Here is an 18,362-nt window from a genome sequence, read left to right on the forward strand (position 1 = left end):
TTCTCAAGAACTACTGGAGGGATTTACATCATTTCAGCAAAAGCGTGATCTGCGAACCACACTCTTCCATTTTGCCAAATTTCTTGTAATTCCATTCAGCCGTTCAGGCTGTAGCCGTGTCTAATCATCCTATGGAAAATAACATGGGGAAAACACGTTTTGGGATCCCCCTTTTTTCTTAGCCCCCACTTGACGAATCCCCCTAAAACTTTCAGGGAAGGAGCGGAGCAGGCCATCTTCTTTGAGAAATTCGCGAAGATTCGTCCACCGGCGCCAAAGTTATTCCCAATAGAATGTTGCGGATTTCCTATGGGAAGTAGGTCCTAACTATAACTACCAATATATATATATATATATATATATATATATATATATATATATATATATATATATATATATATATATATATATATATATATATATCAAATCGAGCAAGTGCGCTCCTGCGCTATCAGCAGTCACCCTCAATGCCTCTTGCCATCTAGCTATTGATGCCTCTCACAGCCTGGAATCCTTGTTGATCCTCAATATTACTTCATGTGCCCGACGCGTTTCGAGGTTGACCGCCTCTTCTTCATGGGGCTTCCAAACAAACAGGCAGCACGCTCAGATTAAATTTCCAACTTTATTTCATTGGAGGATACCGCCCTAAGTGGGCGTGGCTTCAACGTCTTTGCCATCAAGCATGATGGTCGTAGTAGTCCCTTCTGAGAGTGTATTATATACCTTGAGTAGGTTGCCTTGTTGATTCGAAAAATGTCACCAATTCTTTAAAACCCTTGAGTAGGGGGAAGAACTGCAGGATTTCAGCGCTGACATTGTCCCAGAGGCTTTGAACCATCATTTGGCTAGCAGCTATTGATCTAGCTGGATGAAATTGAGCATCGAGCTCTAGAAATAGAATATTTTTTGTTCCATTAAGAGGGAAGTCGTTTCTTTCTTATACTTGAACAAAAAGAGTTGAATAATTGCTCTACATTGGTTTGTTTTGTATGTCGATATAATTAAGTATCATAACTGTTTGAGGAATTGATGAAAATATTTTGTCCATTGTTTGTTTGTATTTGATATGTGGTAATTGTGATACATGTGTTGAAAACTTTGTGTGTTGCTCTGTGAAGGTCAAAGTCCTTTACATTAAAAAAAAGAGAATTTTTGAAAATAAACAGGTTATAAATAACCCGATCACTAAAGGATACCAAGTATTTCATTGTTTATACTATATATAAGGGCCCTACTTGGTTCCGGTCCATTGGGCCTATCCCCCCATTTTGTAACTACAAAATGTAGGTGAGGCATCCGCATACAATAATAAAAGATTTCTTGTCATCGTGTGAGTATTAGCTGGTATGGTGTTATTAGTGTATTGATTATGACATATGTTATGATTTGACACCAGTGGCAGAAACAGTGCAAGCTTCCCTCCTTCAGAGGACAGGTACAACAAGGGGAGCAGCACAGGCTTTCTCCATCACAGAACTGGTACAAACTGGGCAGCAGCACTGAAAGCTTTGCTTCCATTCAGAACAGTTACAGCATGGCAGCATAGAAGCAAGTTTCGTATTCTAACAGCAGGCAACATGTGTAATTTTCCAGTGTGCGCAGATCAGATTCAGAAGGGCAGGCTAGTATAAGCATTCTTTTTTTTTTCAACACTTTATTCACAGCTGTGCACGTCATAATGAAATAATTACATATGCATATACATGTTCAACAGCCGTTTTTTCCGTTTTCTCCCCAAACCTTGCCTCCCCTCAATCATACAGTGGCATGTGCGTCTCCAACATTGGAGTGAATAACATAATGTCTCTGAATGTCTCTGATATATTCCACATTTCCAACTACAATGCGGAACCGCCGCATGCCTGCAGCATTGTCCTGTATTACGAGGGGAGAGAACAAAATAAAATAACGGACCCAACCCCCTCACCCACCTCTAATAACCCTCCCTCACTTTAACCCTCCCTCCTCCTGGTGGCAGCGGAATCCTCCCTGAGCTCATTCCAACCTACTATGTCTAGTGTGTACACTATCCAGTCGTGAGTTCAAATACTCCATGCGTTTTTTTGGGGGGTTTTTGGGGTACAAACCGGCCTGACCGAAGTCTCCTTCATATTGTGTGCAGTCCCTACTCTCCATCCCCCTGAGCCGGGACTAAGTCCATTTCCTCCAACGCCAATAGCATAACCGCCCAATCTTGTGATATATGATATTTTCTCTGTCCTCGTACCTCCTCCCTTTGGAGTGCCGTTCCCTCTGCCCGTCCCCACCTCACTACTTCTATCTGCCACTGTGGTGTCCCCGGTGGTCTGGGGGACTTCCACCGCATCGTCAACGCTCGAAATGCCAGTAGGAGTGCCAGATCAAGGAATTTCAGCTGAGCCTTCAGTGTCTTAGATCGCCTCCAGGATCCCACCAAGCATGGCAATGCCTCTTCGGGTACCGGTAAATGAGTAACCATCCTCAGTACCCGACACACCTCTAACCAATACCCCCTTATACATGTACAGGACCATACCATGTGGACGAACCCGGCTTCATCCTCCCCACAACATGGGCAACAGTGGGGGGTGTTTGGGAACATTTTGTGTAGCCTGCTGGGGGTCAAATAGGCTCTGTGTAAAACCATCACCTGTATGAATCAAACTTAACGTTCCGTGAAATCCGCCTAGGGTGTTCCAGGATCATCTGCCAATCTCTGTCCGTTATCACTGAACCTGTGTCATGAGTCCAGGTGTCCCGAAGTGTCGTGAGTAAGATTGCTGCATGTGTTCTAACCCCTGTATACAGCCAGCGGACTAGGTGTCCCCCTGCTCCCATGTAGTATAGTAAATGAACCAGTTCGTTCTGCACAGGTTGGATACGTTGTGGCGCCCAAGTGGTTCTAAGTAAAGGGTGACTGTGGTGTGAAACAGATAAAGTCTGGGGGAGGCTCCTGTTGTCTGTAAGAAGGTGTCATAGTCCAATAGGTTGCCGTCTCCAAAGAAGGCTCCCACTCCCATGATTCCGGCCGTCGTCCAGGAGCGCAACACCCGTTCTGTAAGCCTGCCCTGAGGTGTTGGGATGCCCAGTAGGGGGATATTTGCAGCGTATGGTACAGGCGGTGAGGCGTATGTCAGGGCTCTCTTCCAGCACAACAGGGCCGTGCGCAGAAGCGGATGACAGTCTGTGGGAATTCGACTCCGCGGGGGCAGCAGGGCGTGAAGGTCTCCCCGCCCAAGCCTCTCCGGGGTGAAGTCAATCTCGTGGAGATTCCTGCCTACCGTCCAGTAGGAAAGCCATTGGAGTTGACTGGCATAGTAATATCCCCGAAAGTCTGGGGCTCCCAGGCCCCCTGATCTAGTCCCTAGCTGTAGCTTACGCAGGCTAATCCGTCTACTACCAACACCCCAAATGAGACTGATTAAGAGAGCATTGAGCGTATTAAACACTTGTTGAGGTAGTATTACAGGTAGATTGACGAAGACGTACAACATACGGGGGAGCATGACCATCCTAGAGACTGTGATTCTGCCCATAACAGACAGGGGCAAAGAAGTCCAGAAGCCCACACCGTTACGAAGACGCGTGATAGCTTGTTTTATATTTCCATCGATTTGGTCTTCTGGCGACCTGTACACATGGATCCCCAGGTATTTAAACGTGGACTGGGCCACCGGGATCAGGTAGGCCCCGAACGGGATAAAGGCAGGACCCGGTGTTTCCCTAAAGTAAAAGCTGTGCAATTTTTCTGGGTTAATGGCCAGACCTGAGATCTCTTCGAATTGAGTAAAGGTATCATAGAGGGCACTGTGGTCCGCCTCCAGATCGTTAAAATACAATAAGATATCATCTGCGTAGATAGATATCAGGTTATGTGTGCCTCGAATTGTGATGCCCATCCGCTCTCCCCGGGCTCGTAGGGCTATGGCTGGGGGCTCGAGGGCCAGAACAAATAAGATCGGGGACAGAGGGCAGCCCTGTCGAGTGCCTCGGTGTACCGAGTAACTGTCGGAGATATGTCTTCCCGTGCGCGCCCTGACCGAAGGATCAGTGTAAAGCAATCTGATCCACGCCAAGAAGGAGTCCGGAAACTCAAATCTCTTTAGGGTTGCAAACATAAATGACCAGGACAAAGAGTCGAATGCCTGTCTAAGATCCAGTGCTATACAGCCGGCCCTAGGATATTCCTGTGGGGTGGTCGTCATGAGTGCGTGCAATCTCCGTGTGTTCAAGGAGGTACTCCGTCCAGGGAGGAACCCACACTGGTCCCGATGGATAAGGGTGGAAAGATAAGATTGTAATCGCAATGCTATGGCCTTGCTAAGGATTTTATACTCTGTGGATAGCATCGACAGGGGTCAATAATTTGACATGTCTAAGGTATCTCTTCCAGGTTTAGGTATAGAGACAACCAATGCCTGCATCGTCGACTCAGGTAAGTGTCCCTCTTCAAGCGCCGTCCGGTATATCTTTTTCAGGACCGGCACTAGGGTGTCAGAGTAGGTCACGTAGAATTCCACGGGGAGCCCTTCTATGCCCGGCGTCTTGTTGCGATTAAGGGATTTTATGGCTGTCAATATTTCATGTTATGTGATGGGTCCCTCTAAGTCTCGCCGGACGTCAGCCAGCAGAACCGGGAAGGGAAGATCGCGCAGAAACTCGGACACTCGGTCTGGATCGTCTCGGCCAGAGGGGGCATACAACGTTCTCAGATGGTCATGGAACGCCTTGTTGATCTCGAATTGCGTGCAAACCAGGCCGCCCGACTGGTCACGTATTTGTGTCACCACCGGGGGGTGAGGCCGGTCTCGTACAAGGCGGGCCAGCAGAGCTCCGATCTGTCCACCTCTGTATGTTGTCGGCGTACATATTCTTTGTGGTCTATGACCCTCAACGTTCCTAATACATCGGCGTGGCCAATATTCCCTTTTTGCAGCTCTCCTCTCTTCTCAGGATACACACTTGCCTCCCTCTCAAGGGTCTTTAATCAATCCTCTATCTCGCAGAGTTTTCGGTGGACCTCTTGCCTGGCTCCCACCAGCTGACCTATGGCCGCTCCCCGTACTACGACTTTCATGGCGTCCCATACCACCAAATTAGAGGAGGCGGAGTCCCAGTTGTCAGTAAAATATTTAAATGGGCCATCCTCTAGGAGTAGCGAGTTTAGCCGCCAGGTAGGAACCGGGGTCGGGACTCAGGCCCCAGAGGAGACTGAACGACAGAGGTCTGTGATCTGAAAAGGTTTTGGCCAGATACTCCGGATTCCCTACCCTCGAGACCAACGACCCAGAACACAGAAATCTGTCAATCCTAGTATGCAGCGAGTGTAAGTGGGAATAATAAGAATATTCCTTAAGCTCCGGGTGTAGGGCATGCCATACATCTATTAGGCCCAGCCCTCTGCCCATGTCAGGAACACCTCAGTCAGTCGGGAGACTCCAGCCATCTGCAAGGGGGGGTGTGATCTGTCTCGGCCTAAGTCCAAAACCATGTTCCAGTCGCCGCCTAAGACCCAGGGGATACCCGCCCAACCTGCAAGCGCCAGGCCTACCAATGTTAAAAATTTATCCTGATCAAAATTCAGGGCATAAATACAGCCAATCACTATTAGTGCACCATCTAGGGTGCCTTTCACTAGTATAAATCGGCCCTGCTCATCCACTTTCCTTTCTATCTCCTCAAATGGTGTCCCATGTCTGACCCAAATAGTCGCCCCTCTAGAAAAGGCAGAGTATGTCGTGGAGTAAATAGTGCCCCTCCATTTTCTCTGCAATTTTTGAACTTCCGATGTTGTTAGATGGGACTCCTGGAGGAAAGCAACCTGCGTGTGATGTCTAAGCAGGAAGGAGTGAACTCGATGCCACTTCTGTATCGCCCCTAGTCCACGCACATTCCAGGTGGTAAATCTATAAGATCCCACATTATCAGCCACACTCATTTGCAGTCAAACACCGGAGTGGCCGAAGGCCCTCGACACGATCCCTACAACCTAGCCACCAGGAGACTTCCCACCCTAACTCACATTCTAAGGCACAGCAAGACAACAATGCTGGGCCCAACATGGTAACAAGAAACAAAATATTCCAAACACTAGTGCATTCGCCTTTGGGGGGTGGCCTAGCACTATTCCAGTCATATTATCATTCCTAACAGGCGCTGTTGGCTCGACGGCTATCTGTCCCGGGAGCAAGCTACAAAATTAGATTCACTTTCGCTGTCTCTAAACACCTTACTCGGACACACTTAACATCTCAAAACAGTTATGTCCCCTCAAGGGAGTGGGGGGGAAGGGGGGGGGGACCCCTCTCGAGTAGGATGTTGCCTGAACCAGATAAAAGGCCCTAAGCAAAACCTTGTAAAGCAGCAGTAAATACATAGTACAATTTACACATACCCCATTTAGTGTGCTAGAACATTAAACCATGGATAATTGTCAGAATGTAAAGGATACGATACAGTTGTACTGCTGCCATGAGAGCCATCCGTCCTCTCAATTGTCCAGCAAATCATCTGCCGCTCTAGGTGTAACGGTGGGGAATAGGATCACGCTATGATCCGAGTCCGAGTGGGCAGTACTGTCCTCCGAGTCCGTCACAAACTTTCCTGAGTCTTTCCGGAACGTGCCCACCACCGCCAAGGCCTCCATTTGATCTTCTTTTTGTTGTTCCCGCGATGGGCCGTGTCTTCGCTTCTCTCGTCTCGACTTCGGGGATCTCGCAGCCTCCCGCGCCGATTGAACTCCTGGGTCGCCGATATCGGTTTCCTGGGTGGCTGCCTGACTCCCATCTATACCCATCACCTCCAACCATTCATCGACATCCGAGGGCTCTCAAAGAAGTGCGTCTTCCTGCCATGGATAATCTTCATACGGGCCGGGAAGAGAAGCGCGTATTGTAGCTTAGCCTTTTGTAACTTCTTCTTCACCTCCATGTACGAAGAACGCCGTTTCTGGACCATATTCGTGTAATCCGGATAGAGAGAGATCCTTTGGTTGTCATATTGTATAAGGGATTTTTCTTGCACCTTCTGCAACAGGACGTCTCTGTCGCAGTAGTTGAGTATCCGCACAATGAAAGGGCGTGGTGGGCGGCCTGGCCGGGGCCGACCTGTTGGGATCCGGTGTGCTCTCTCCACGCAGAAGTGTGGCGAGAGGCCTTCCGTTGTGATGTAATCCCGGAACCACTGTTCCATGAAGTCTGCTGCGTGGGCTCCCTCACTCCGTTCCGGAAGGCCTATGACGTGTATATTGTTGCGGCGGTTACGGCCTTCCGCGTCCTCCACTCGGTCCATAAGGGAAGTGACCTGCTGTTGTAATTGCTGGATAGACGTAGGGTGATCCGCCACTGTCGGCGTCAGGTCTGCTATAGCCAGGCCTTAATCCTTCACTTTGTCCGTGAGTTTATTGTGGTCCGCTTTTAACAAGGACAAGTTCGTGGTAAGGGCGTCCATCTGCTGCTCCAGCGCCGCCCTGGAATCCCGTATTTCATGAAGGATTATGTCCAACTTATCCATTTGTGGCTCCCCCCCATGCTGTTGTACAAAGTCTCCAGAGAGGGCCCCTCCGTCTCCAGCAGGCGGTGCAGTGCGTACAGTCTCGGGACCTCCCAGACCCTCCGCCGCCTTTGCGCCCTTACGGACCATGACGATTGGCAGTTGTAGCCGAGAGGTTCTCTGCGGTGCATCAAACCCCAGGGGGGGCTCCTTGTCCCAAAAAATTGTTTAGCACGAGAAGACCACCCCAGTAGCACCCCACTGCGCACTCCAGCCGCTCAGGGTGAGCGAGTCCAGGCGAATGACGCAGCCCCTCCGCAAATTAAGGCAGGGACTGGCCGGTCCTCTCTCTCTCCGCCACAGTTAGAATTCAGCCTCAACGTCCACTGCGCCCCCCAGACCGGCACTGCAGTTGACTCCACTGTCCTCCCAAGCAGTCAGGGGCTATGACGGGGGATATGCCGGGCCTCGTGACCCCTTCCCGGGCCCAAAAGCAGTCCTCCGCCCAATGGGGCCAGCACGTGCAACATCCGCGCCGGAAGACGGTGGGTGGGGGGGAGGGGGTGAGAAAGGGCGTCCTCGTAATCGTTGCGCCCCGCCGAGGGGCCCCACGGCTCCTGGCAGGAGTAAAGGCCCCCGGGGGGCAGCTTTTCTGTTCCGTGCCGTCTTCCCGCCTGGTATGAAAATCCACCATCTCCTACCTCTCAGTAACAGTATCATTGTACCCCGGTTCAATGGTAGGGCCCCCTCCTCACAAGGTGTCCGTAGCGCTTTCCCTCCACCTCCGCCGTACTTTCAGGGTGTATCCTCGCCCTTACCGCCGGTCAATGCCTCAAAGGTCGTCTCTACGTTTGGCTCCCAGTCCGATGCGGCTGCGTCGGCCTTCCCAGGATCTCTGACCAGGGCACTTCCGGTCGTGCAGGCACGGGCCCGGCAGCCCCCCTGTTGATGCGAGCTCCCAGCTCCGGCCTGCCCGATCCTCAGCAGGCCCGCCCCAGCAGCACTCCTCATCGCGGGACCCTCGCCACACATCCGCCGGTCTCAGAGATACACTGGGGCTCCGCCAGCATTCCCCCCTCCGTTATAGCTAGGAGTCAGCGTTCAGGTACAGCTATTCAGGAGAAAGCTCCCAGGCGGTTCCGGAGCACTAGCAGCGCCCGACCGCCATCATGGCCAGCTAGCCACGCCCCCCTAGTATAAGCATTCTTCACTCATAGAATGTGACAGTTAAGGGTTTAGGGATGTAGGTTACAGACAGATTTCTTGAGCGGGTGCTTAAGCAGCTAATAGGAAATTATAGGTGGATGAATGAATGCAAGTTATGGCACCATTCTCACTTAACTTTTATTTTGTTGTATAACATTTTAGGACCCTATTGTAATTTTCCCGATTCATGCCCTTATATAGGTATAAATCACCATATCCTTATATAGGCATACAAATCATAACCATATTTAGACATAGCTCATGTAGTCCAAATACCGGCAGGGCTACTTCCACTAGTTCCGAAAATCCACAATGATTTCTTTGAAAACTCTGCTTCAGCAGCTAGGGACTTCCCCTTGCTCGAATACTGACTTGTCCGAGAACTCATGGAGTTTTCAAAGAACTGAGACTCTTTGATGACGTTATTATGTCCACCTTTACGTCAAACTCTGCACCTTCAAGGTATAAATATGCCCACACTTGCCATAGCAAACACACGGAGGTTTGGAGCAGTTCGACTATCTACTTGCCCGACGCATCCTGCTACAGCAAGTGTCGGAGGAAGCCGACCCTCCAGCAGACGCACTGAGAGAGACGCTGTCTTTTCTCTTGCCGAGAAATCCAGCTCCAGTGTTTCCAGGCTACCATTGCGGGTTGTTGGGAAATCGAGTCCTGAGACGGACCGTCTTCGTTCTACACCAAGGTACGGAGCTGATTAGACCCTTAGAGAAATCTTGGATAGATTCTTGGCAAAGAATACTACATTTATGCTACACCTCACTTACTCCTTCCCTCGTACTAAGCTTAGGTTAGGTACATCGGGGTAGGCGTATTTTAGAAGCACCAGTTGAGTACTTTTTAGCCTTTGTTATTTATGTATGTATTTATCTATGGTCTAGGAACCATACAATGCTCTTACAGTATTATTTTATTCTACTCTTTCTACTGTATGCATTATATTTTGAACCAGTATTACGATTGTAGCAGTTCACTTCTTATGCCTGAGAAAGAAGACTGTTCAATAAATACCTTTTATTGAAAATGCCTGTCTCTCTACTTCTCTGCAACTCTGTTGAAACGAAGCATGCACGATTGACTGAGTAACATATCTATCTATTGTTTTCACGACTCTGAAGATCAGTTTTATCTTGGGGAAACAAAGTAGTCATGTTTATGCGGTTGTCAGAAATAAAATCCCTTCTTGTGAACTTGAGAAAGTTTCTAGTGACCTCTGAGCTAGCTGCCACTCACAATTAAGTCTAATATATTCGATAGAGACCTAGTAGACATAAGTCCTACGTCACATCTATAGGATATATTATTCCAGTGTGCAGAGCCTATTGGGAATATAGGAACTACATTACAATTTCATGTCAGCATCCTGAAAGTCCTGGTGCTGACTCGGAGACCTGCTGTTCTTAATTTTTTGGTTTTCAGCTATTGAGAAGCAGCCTACCAAGGGGGGTCACTATTTTTTGCAGGAGCCCAACAACAGCCTAAGTAACTATGAACTCGAAAATCGTACAGTTGCCAACGTCTTTGCAATGGATTTGAATGTGCATGTTCAAGGCACTGTGCGGTTGCAGCCCCAGTGCTACCAGGGGGGCTCCTCCATTTGAGTGGAGGAGCGTCACCCACAAGCCCGAGCTGAAAAAACAAATGGTAATAAAGTTTCTTACCATTTTAGGTCGAGCCTGGGAAGTGCATACGCTGCTCTGCAAGGCATGCTGTATTCATGTATGGACTTGAAGCTCCACCCACTCTTTGCCCATATTTTTTATTGGCCTGTGTCATTGTCCACTGTAAATTGTGGATTTTCATTGGTCAATAGTCTAACTAGTCCCTCCTTAGTACTGCCTTGTCTTATTTTGTAACTCCCATGAGGACACCACCTGTCACGTGTCTTGGTATTCGGTAGGCTTTAATAACAGCCTCCGAGCACTATTTTCTCAAATAGATTTGTCACGGTCTCTCCTAAAGCTTTAAAAAAAATATTTATAGCACGGGTGCCGAATGCATTTGCAATGCAACAGGTTTTGCATTTGCGAGAGTTTAAACTACTGGCATTGTAAATGACAATGCCCTTTATTTATCTGTTTTAAAAAGGCATTGTCATTTACAATGCCAATAGCTCAAACTCTTGTAAATGCGAGACCTTTTGCATTGCAAATGTTTGTATTTTTCAGCAACCCGTCCTGAATTAAGTGTCAGGACAGGGCGAGGCCAGTGCTGCTGAGTGGCAGCAGCAAGGACCTGTGAACTTTAACATGCCCACGTCCCTTTACAGGCCAGCTTGGGACGGCCAGACAGAGATGCACATTTTAAAGTTCTCTAACCTAGCTGTTTTAGACAGCTGTTTTAGAGAAAGTGCAGGCCTCCAGGGCTCTTAGGAGCGCTGAAAGAGCCTGCTCTATCCAGCCGTGGCTGGTCCATTGGGGCTGAGGGGCCACACTCACCCCACCTTTTGCCTCTCATGAACAGTGTCTGTCAGGCTGAACAAAGGTCATCCTGACAGGCACTGTTCATTTTCAGGTCAGGCAGCCAGGAGCCAGACATGCACCAAATGTGCCGGCTCCTGGCTGCCTGAGCTGAAATTTGCTGGCTGAGTAAGGCAAAGCTCCTGTGGGCGTGACCCCCTCAGCTCAACAAACATCCCTGAGGCCCTCCCCTCAGTGATGAGGGGTAGCGTCACTGATTGCCTTGCACCTAGGTGCTTCAGTTGTAAGCCCAAAAGCACCCAGGGTCAAGTGTCAATCAGTAACACTTCATCACAGAGTGGTGTGGGATCACAGACTGGTGTGGGGTCAGCAGTCTCACTGGCCCCATCCTAGTCTGTGATGATGTTGGGACTGCTGCCTTCCTTCATTGGCTGACCTGACCCTAGGTCAGCAAACGAGGGAAGGAAGCAGTCCCAAGCCTCCTGGGACATCAGAGGCAGAGATGCAGGTAAGTTTGTGTGTGTTTTTTTAATTAATGTTTAGTGCGTGCGTATCTGTATGAATGTTTGGTAATCAGTGTTGTGAATGGATGTGTTTGTGTGTGCCCACGTGTGAGTGCTTGGCTGTGAGTGTATATGAGTCTGTATGTGTGTGTGTGTATCCCGTTCGTCCCCCTCCCTTCTTAACTTACCAGCTGGCACTGGCTCTATCCAATCCTGGTGCTGCTTTTATGCTGTGAAAGCAGTGCCATGATTGGGTAGTGTAGTTTTCCCCATAGGGAGCTTCCTGAAGACAGGCAAGGAAGGAGGATGTTGCGCTGTGAAGAAAAGAAGGTAAGTTTATTTTTATTTTATTTTATTTCTTAGCCGCCTTCTTCCCCACCCTCAGTATATGCCAGCCACCACTGGGTACTACACCTGTTCAAAATGCTGAAGGCCACCACTGCATACAGAAGCAAAACCTTTAAGATGGAATTGCCATAAAACTCCAAATTGAAGTTAATATGTCTGATTCAAGTGCATTTCCATTACCATGTTTTATTGAATGTGATTCCTGCACTTCATCAAATGATGTGTAGATGCACACACATACATTGCCAATTACTAAAAAGATGCAAAATCAACAGTTGATGGACAAAATGCAGAACAATGTCATACATTCACCCCAGAACAGAGATCTAGGCCTAAATCCATCGTTTTTTTGCTCACCATGCCATTCCAGTTTGAACCCAGCCATATGCAAATTAGTCTTGACCCTGTGCCCCATGGGAACAGTCCAGCCCGAACTGCCTAGCCAGGTCCTCCCTGGACTGAAAACAAGCATCCTAGGACCGGTTTCAGGCTTTCAGCCTTCATCAGCCTGGATAGCTTGATTCCAGTGGCATAGAGAGCACGGGACTCACCTCTGAGCATACCCGTCCCATTGGGGGTAACAAATGCAAAAACAACAGTTGATGGACAGAATGCAGAACAATGTCATACATTCACCCCAGTACAGAGATCTGGGCCTAAATCCATCGTTTATATATTATTTTTGCCAGGCAGATGACATCAATCTAATTTCCAAAACAAAATTCATTTTTATACTTCTACACAATTATTGGATCACCTGTCCATTCTCTAACCTATTAAGAGGATGATTAAAACACACAAAAAGTATGTGAGTGTGTGTTTTCTTTGAAGATTGAACATGTACGCGTGTCAACTGAACCTAGAATCTGTCATCGCGCACATTCAAATAATCTAAATTAAAATCTAAGAACAAAAGGTAGCTAATGCACTCTGAAGACAGACTAGTGAAAGAGCAATCACCTGAGGCAAATGTACTCTATAATAACAGCATCACACAGATAATGAAAGACAAAGCAATGGTTTTATCATGAGAATCTATATGCGAGGTGCATCATCATTCGCCCATTTGATTGCATAATCCGTGAATACCAATTGCACTTTTGTCCAAATGCAATTAAAGACAGAATTGACTTCATTGGAAAGATATAATTTTCTTTTCCTCTGAATGAGCTACACTCACTACAGCAAATTGACGGCAGTGCAAATTCAATAAAAGTCATAAAACAGAGAAGATGGTGAAAAGTTACTGTGCAATGCATGAAGCACAAACAAACCGTGCACGGTGGATGGCTCTTCATAACTGCCATGGTTTACTGATGCAAATTAGTTTCAGGAACTGCAAATGCATTTGCAAACAAAAATACATTTACATCTCTGATTTGAAGATGGTTAAAATACAAATGCAATAAAAATAAACAAAAATTCAAACTCTGTTTTGTAAAAAAACTAAATCAATGAAAATGTGCAATGTCTATGCTCTAACTCATACTAGTTGCACGGAAAGTACAATGTTGCAGATCACTGCGCTGTCAGTCAAAATATGTATTCAAACACCTTGTGGGGGAAAAAAGAATGCTAAAGGTAGCAGGACTGGTTTGAGTGTGGAACTAGGAGTCCCAGCATGCTAGTAAATGACAGGTGCGGAAAGAGCCAAAGGGCTATGGAGAGCAGGAGGCAAGACGAGCCCCACTGACTTTGGTGGTGGGGTGGATGTCAATGGTTTATATCAGCATGTGTGTATATGTTTCTGTGTGAATGAGTGAGTTTTCTGGTGTGGAAGCCCCATGGGTGGTTTCATGGGAACACCAATGTACCACCGATGTATGCCCCCCCTTGATGAAAAGTAGATTATAGGAATGCATAGTGCAATTTTATGTTCCTTTGGTGAAAAGTGCAACGCAAATCCTGGTTTGTGATGGATAGTAATTCCCACAAATAGTTGTAGAAAGGTTGTTCCAACAATGGCCCTAATTATCCAAAAGTGATGTACATCCTATTATTTCAAAACAAGTGACAGAAATATTAAAAACAGATTTTCATTTTTATTTCTATTTTATTAGTGTTTATTATATTTTTTCTTTTATTTTATTCAATATAAAACATTATCTCATTTGCATATTTTATAAATATATTCACTCAAAGGACATGATTTTTAACAAATATGTACAAAATATCACAAAACAATTATAAATACACATGATTCAAAAATTGAAGAAAACACCACCTGATATCATATACACAAACTCAGAAATCCACACACCCTCACATCCAAACTTCATTCATACCACACCAATAAAGGAAAAGGGAAGAATTGATTCTGGGTTGGCCCGATCTCAGTGCCAATATTAAGGTCTCAAAAGGGAATTGAGAGACCCCTGCACCAGGTCGACGCGCGTTTCGGCGGCTCTAGGCCACATTCCTCAGGACCCTCGTCTTACAGATTCCTTCAAGATAACAGGGGTCGTTCAATAGTGAGTATTTCTTAATTCGTATTACTAAAATCCTATTGACATCAGGGATCGACGATATGGGTAGACAGGATATATATGAGGCACCTATTATAGGGACCACATAGTAGATACAGGAAGATGGAATAATATTTATGATGGTAGGCGTGTAATCTTCTCTATGTCCGGCTGCTGGACAACAGACACCTAACGTTCTGATTGATACGAGGCTAGATGACAAGAGCGGTTATTTCTGTAGAAAGGGTATTTTCCTCATGTAAGTTCTTCTAAAAAGCTGACATCTACCGCACTGTAAATCCGAAGTTAGATGAAAGGATGGTTGTTTCTTAAGGGGGAGTTATTTACTTGGTATAAGTTCGATGTGTCCTAACTCCGTGTCATTCACTCCCCTCCGTCTACCGATCTCGTGGTAGTAATTCCCACCCCAAAGCTTTTCGCATAGGTTTTTGTCACTTTTGGGATGCAAACCCAGTACAAGTCATAAGTAACTCTGGGACCTACTATCCCCACTGCAGTTGTATGTCACATTCAGTCATGAACCATCTCTGGCATGTACACTTTCGGCAGGTTTTCTTTCAGCTGATGATGATGAAAATAGGAGAGAGTTTAAGGATTATAGCTGAAACAGACATTGTAAAGGTTACTGAATCGCACTCCAAATGCTAGCTGTCTTTTCGGTGGAAAAATTCCACATCAGAAAAGAACAGAAGGAAGGAAGGAGCTGAGGGCAGCACTGGGCAGGTAAAACCCCAGGAAAACAAGTCCATCAGAGCCTACTGACCAACATCAGAATCACTTGGAAATAAAGCCTAAAGAGCACCAATTTTAAGAAATCACATTTTATGGTGGTAGGCCCTAGGATCACAAAACCGTGTAAGCTCTCAGCACAGGGCCACGTTTTAACTAGAGTGAGATATTTCTCTTATCTGGTTCTGTTTCTCAATTCGGGTCACCTCTACTCGAGAAAAACGGAGAGACTCTACAATCCTTAAAAGAGTTTAATGATTATAGCTGAAACAGACATTGTAAAGGTTACTGAATCGCACTCCAAATGCTGGCTGTCTTTTCGGTGGAAAAATTCCACATCAGAAAAGAACAGAAGGCAGGAAGGAGCTGAGGGCAGCACTGGGCAGGTAAAACCCCAGGAAAACATGTCCATCAGAGCCTACTGACCAACATCAGAATCACTTGGAAATAAAGCCTCAAGAGCATAAGCCCTGTGGATTGTTCATGGAGTGGCCTATGAAGCTTGCTGACATATCTTTTAGACAGATCAATATTTGGGGAAAGTCACTTCACTAACGCAGCTTTGGCTCTGATAGACTGTGCACTTACACTAGAAGGAACGTTTGATCGTTGCATTGATTAGCAGGATGAAATTCGCAGAGCGATGCTTGCCATTAGGCCAAACCCCTATAGTATCATTGCCACCACAAGTAATAAATAATTGAAAGCAGTACTCTCTCTCTCTCTCTCTCTTCATGTAGATACCTAGAGCATGTCGGCCACCAAGGTGTCTTCAGAAGAAGACACTTGAGGGAGTGTAGAGAAAACTTGAAAACATGTTTCCACTCTGTCAGCCCTCGGAAACGAAGGTGGACTCTGTTCTTAACACTAGTCTGTCCCGACAGAATACTGTGTACAGTTCAGCTGTGCATAACATTTGTTGTTCATTTGTGTACAGGACAGAGATGATCAGTAAGAGAGTTTTCTATTAAAGAAATCTATCGTAAAAGACTATTTGCTCTAACGTTTTGGGCATCAGCCTGGTTACAACAAGGTTCATGTCCCAAATAATAGTAGGCCTTGACTTTCTCATTGGTAATGGTGAATAATTTGATCATTTAGATTCTGTAGGTACAAAAGGCCACAACATAGATCCTAAAGGGTTCTTCCCCATCTTTCATTCTCCTTGGCAAATGCAATCATATTATCCACAGAGCATGGAAGGAGGTTCTTGGTTCTAGTCGAGGTGCAATTAAAAAGCAAAACCTCATCCGCAAATAGCTTTTTTACTGCAATTTGACGGATTATTTCTTGGTAGCTGCCAGATTTTCCAAGAGTATGCTACAGTTTCCTCACACCATCAGGAGTCAATGCACTGTGGACCTTAAATCAGCAGTCATTACAATACAGGTATGTCTTTTTACTTTAGTTCACAGTCACAGTCTTATTTTCGCATGCAAATTACTTTAATAATGTTTAAATGCAAATAACCTTAACAGTATATATGAGAGACCTACATAATAGCCTAACAGGGGTAGTTAGATATGAACCCAACAGGGAATGTTCCCAGTCCTTTGAACTCAAACAAGGTGTCCGCCAGGGGTGCATTATGGCCCCTTTGTTTTATTATGTGCATAAGTCGGCTAGAGGAGGTTCTCATCAAAATTGGTTCTAATGTCCCCAAAGCTGGTGAAAGAGATCTATCACAGTACTTTTACATGCTGACGATGCAGATTCAATTGCCCTTACAGCTAGGAGCATCCATTCACAGTTAGACATTTATCGATTTTATGAACAGCTTGTACTTAACCACCAATTTTAAGAAATCACATTTTATGGTGGTAGGCCCTAGGATCACAAAACCGTGTAAGCTCTCAGCACAGGGCCACGTTTTAACTAGAGTGAGATATTTCTTTTATCTGGTTCTGTTTCTCAATTCGGGTCACCTCTACTCGAGAAAAACGGAGAGACTCTACAAAGGGCAATCTCAGGGGTTATACGATTGAGAGAGCACAAGTTTGAAAAAAAATGTATAAGTACGCCATATTTACAAGCACGTAGTTAGTTTAAACATGTTTTGCACACGAGTGTTTTATATCCAGGAGTGAAATATACAGAGTGGTTTATATTCAGTAGTGAAATGTATAGAATGTTAAGTAGAGTAACTATAATTATAACGGTGTGAGATTAATGTAGAAATGTTGGAATATATGTGAAAACCTCATGTTCTCATGTTAAAAGAATCATGTCCGAATTAAATGTAACTTTGAAAATCCAGTATTATGTGTAGGCCTTAGGGCAATTCACAGCAAACCTGAACGTGCTGCTAAATTAATGTGAGATAAGGTTGACATGGTTCTTCCAAAATGTACTATTGAACTTAGGGTTAAAAGTATATGCTTTATAGATGTGTTATTTTAGAAACGTATGCTAGTTAAGAATGTTTGCTGTTTAAATCAAGTTAACGTTTTAAGAGTGCAGGGACCTGCCGCATGTAAATCAGGTAGGCCAGAGGAGATAATGTCATGTCGTGTAAATCGTCATGTGCTCGTTAGAGAAGAGGTCGCGAGGTGTCCAGCACCGAGCATTGAGAGTGTTTTATGACTAAAGATATGGTGGAGTCTGGAATTTGAGGCCCACTGCAGGACGAGCTGTATGCAGGTGCGAGGGTCCTAATCAGCTCGAATGAAAGGGACTTTGTTCAGTGGCGCCTTGCGCAGGCCTGTAGGAGTTTCCAGGAATTTCAGGGGGTATCAGCGCACTGAAGAAGAAGCCTGGGAACCAAGGTCAACTATAACGAGGGTCTTCAAGAGTACCATCATGGAGTTTGCCGCGCAAAGATGTACCACGTGAGGGGCGTCCCAAGGGGCGTTTCTATTGGAAATGTGATTTGGTATTAGGGAAAGCGACCCGGGAGGAGAGCAGAGCAGATGATTTTGGGAGCCTAAGGAAGCGGATGGGTAGGCAGATAGGCTGATCAGGAGAGACCCATTATCAGAGAAGAGACAAAGAGAAGTGCGTGATCTTCTTAGGAAGTCACCACGGCTGACACCTAGAGGGTTAAGATCTTGCTAAGTAGGGATGTCACTTAGTATAGTGTAGGGACAGACTAACTTTAATTTTCTTTTCTGTAATGACTTTGAGATTGCAACTTATATCTATTTTGACAACCCTTATGGTTTTTGAGCTTGTACTTATTA

General features: G+C 46.0%; 1 long non-coding RNA gene across 1 annotated transcript in view; it reads right to left on the minus strand.

Moving 5' to 3' along the window:
• LOC144766758 (uncharacterized) overlaps nt 1-18,362 on the minus strand; it is an 837,531-nt gene that overhangs the window by 203,268 nt on the left and 615,901 nt on the right. The gene's annotated exons all lie outside the window — the stretch shown is intronic.

Source organism: Lissotriton helveticus, chromosome 7 (assembly GCF_964261635.1).
Source record: "Lissotriton helveticus chromosome 7, aLisHel1.1, whole genome shotgun sequence".
Lineage (NCBI taxonomy): Eukaryota > Metazoa > Chordata > Amphibia > Caudata > Salamandridae > Lissotriton > Lissotriton helveticus.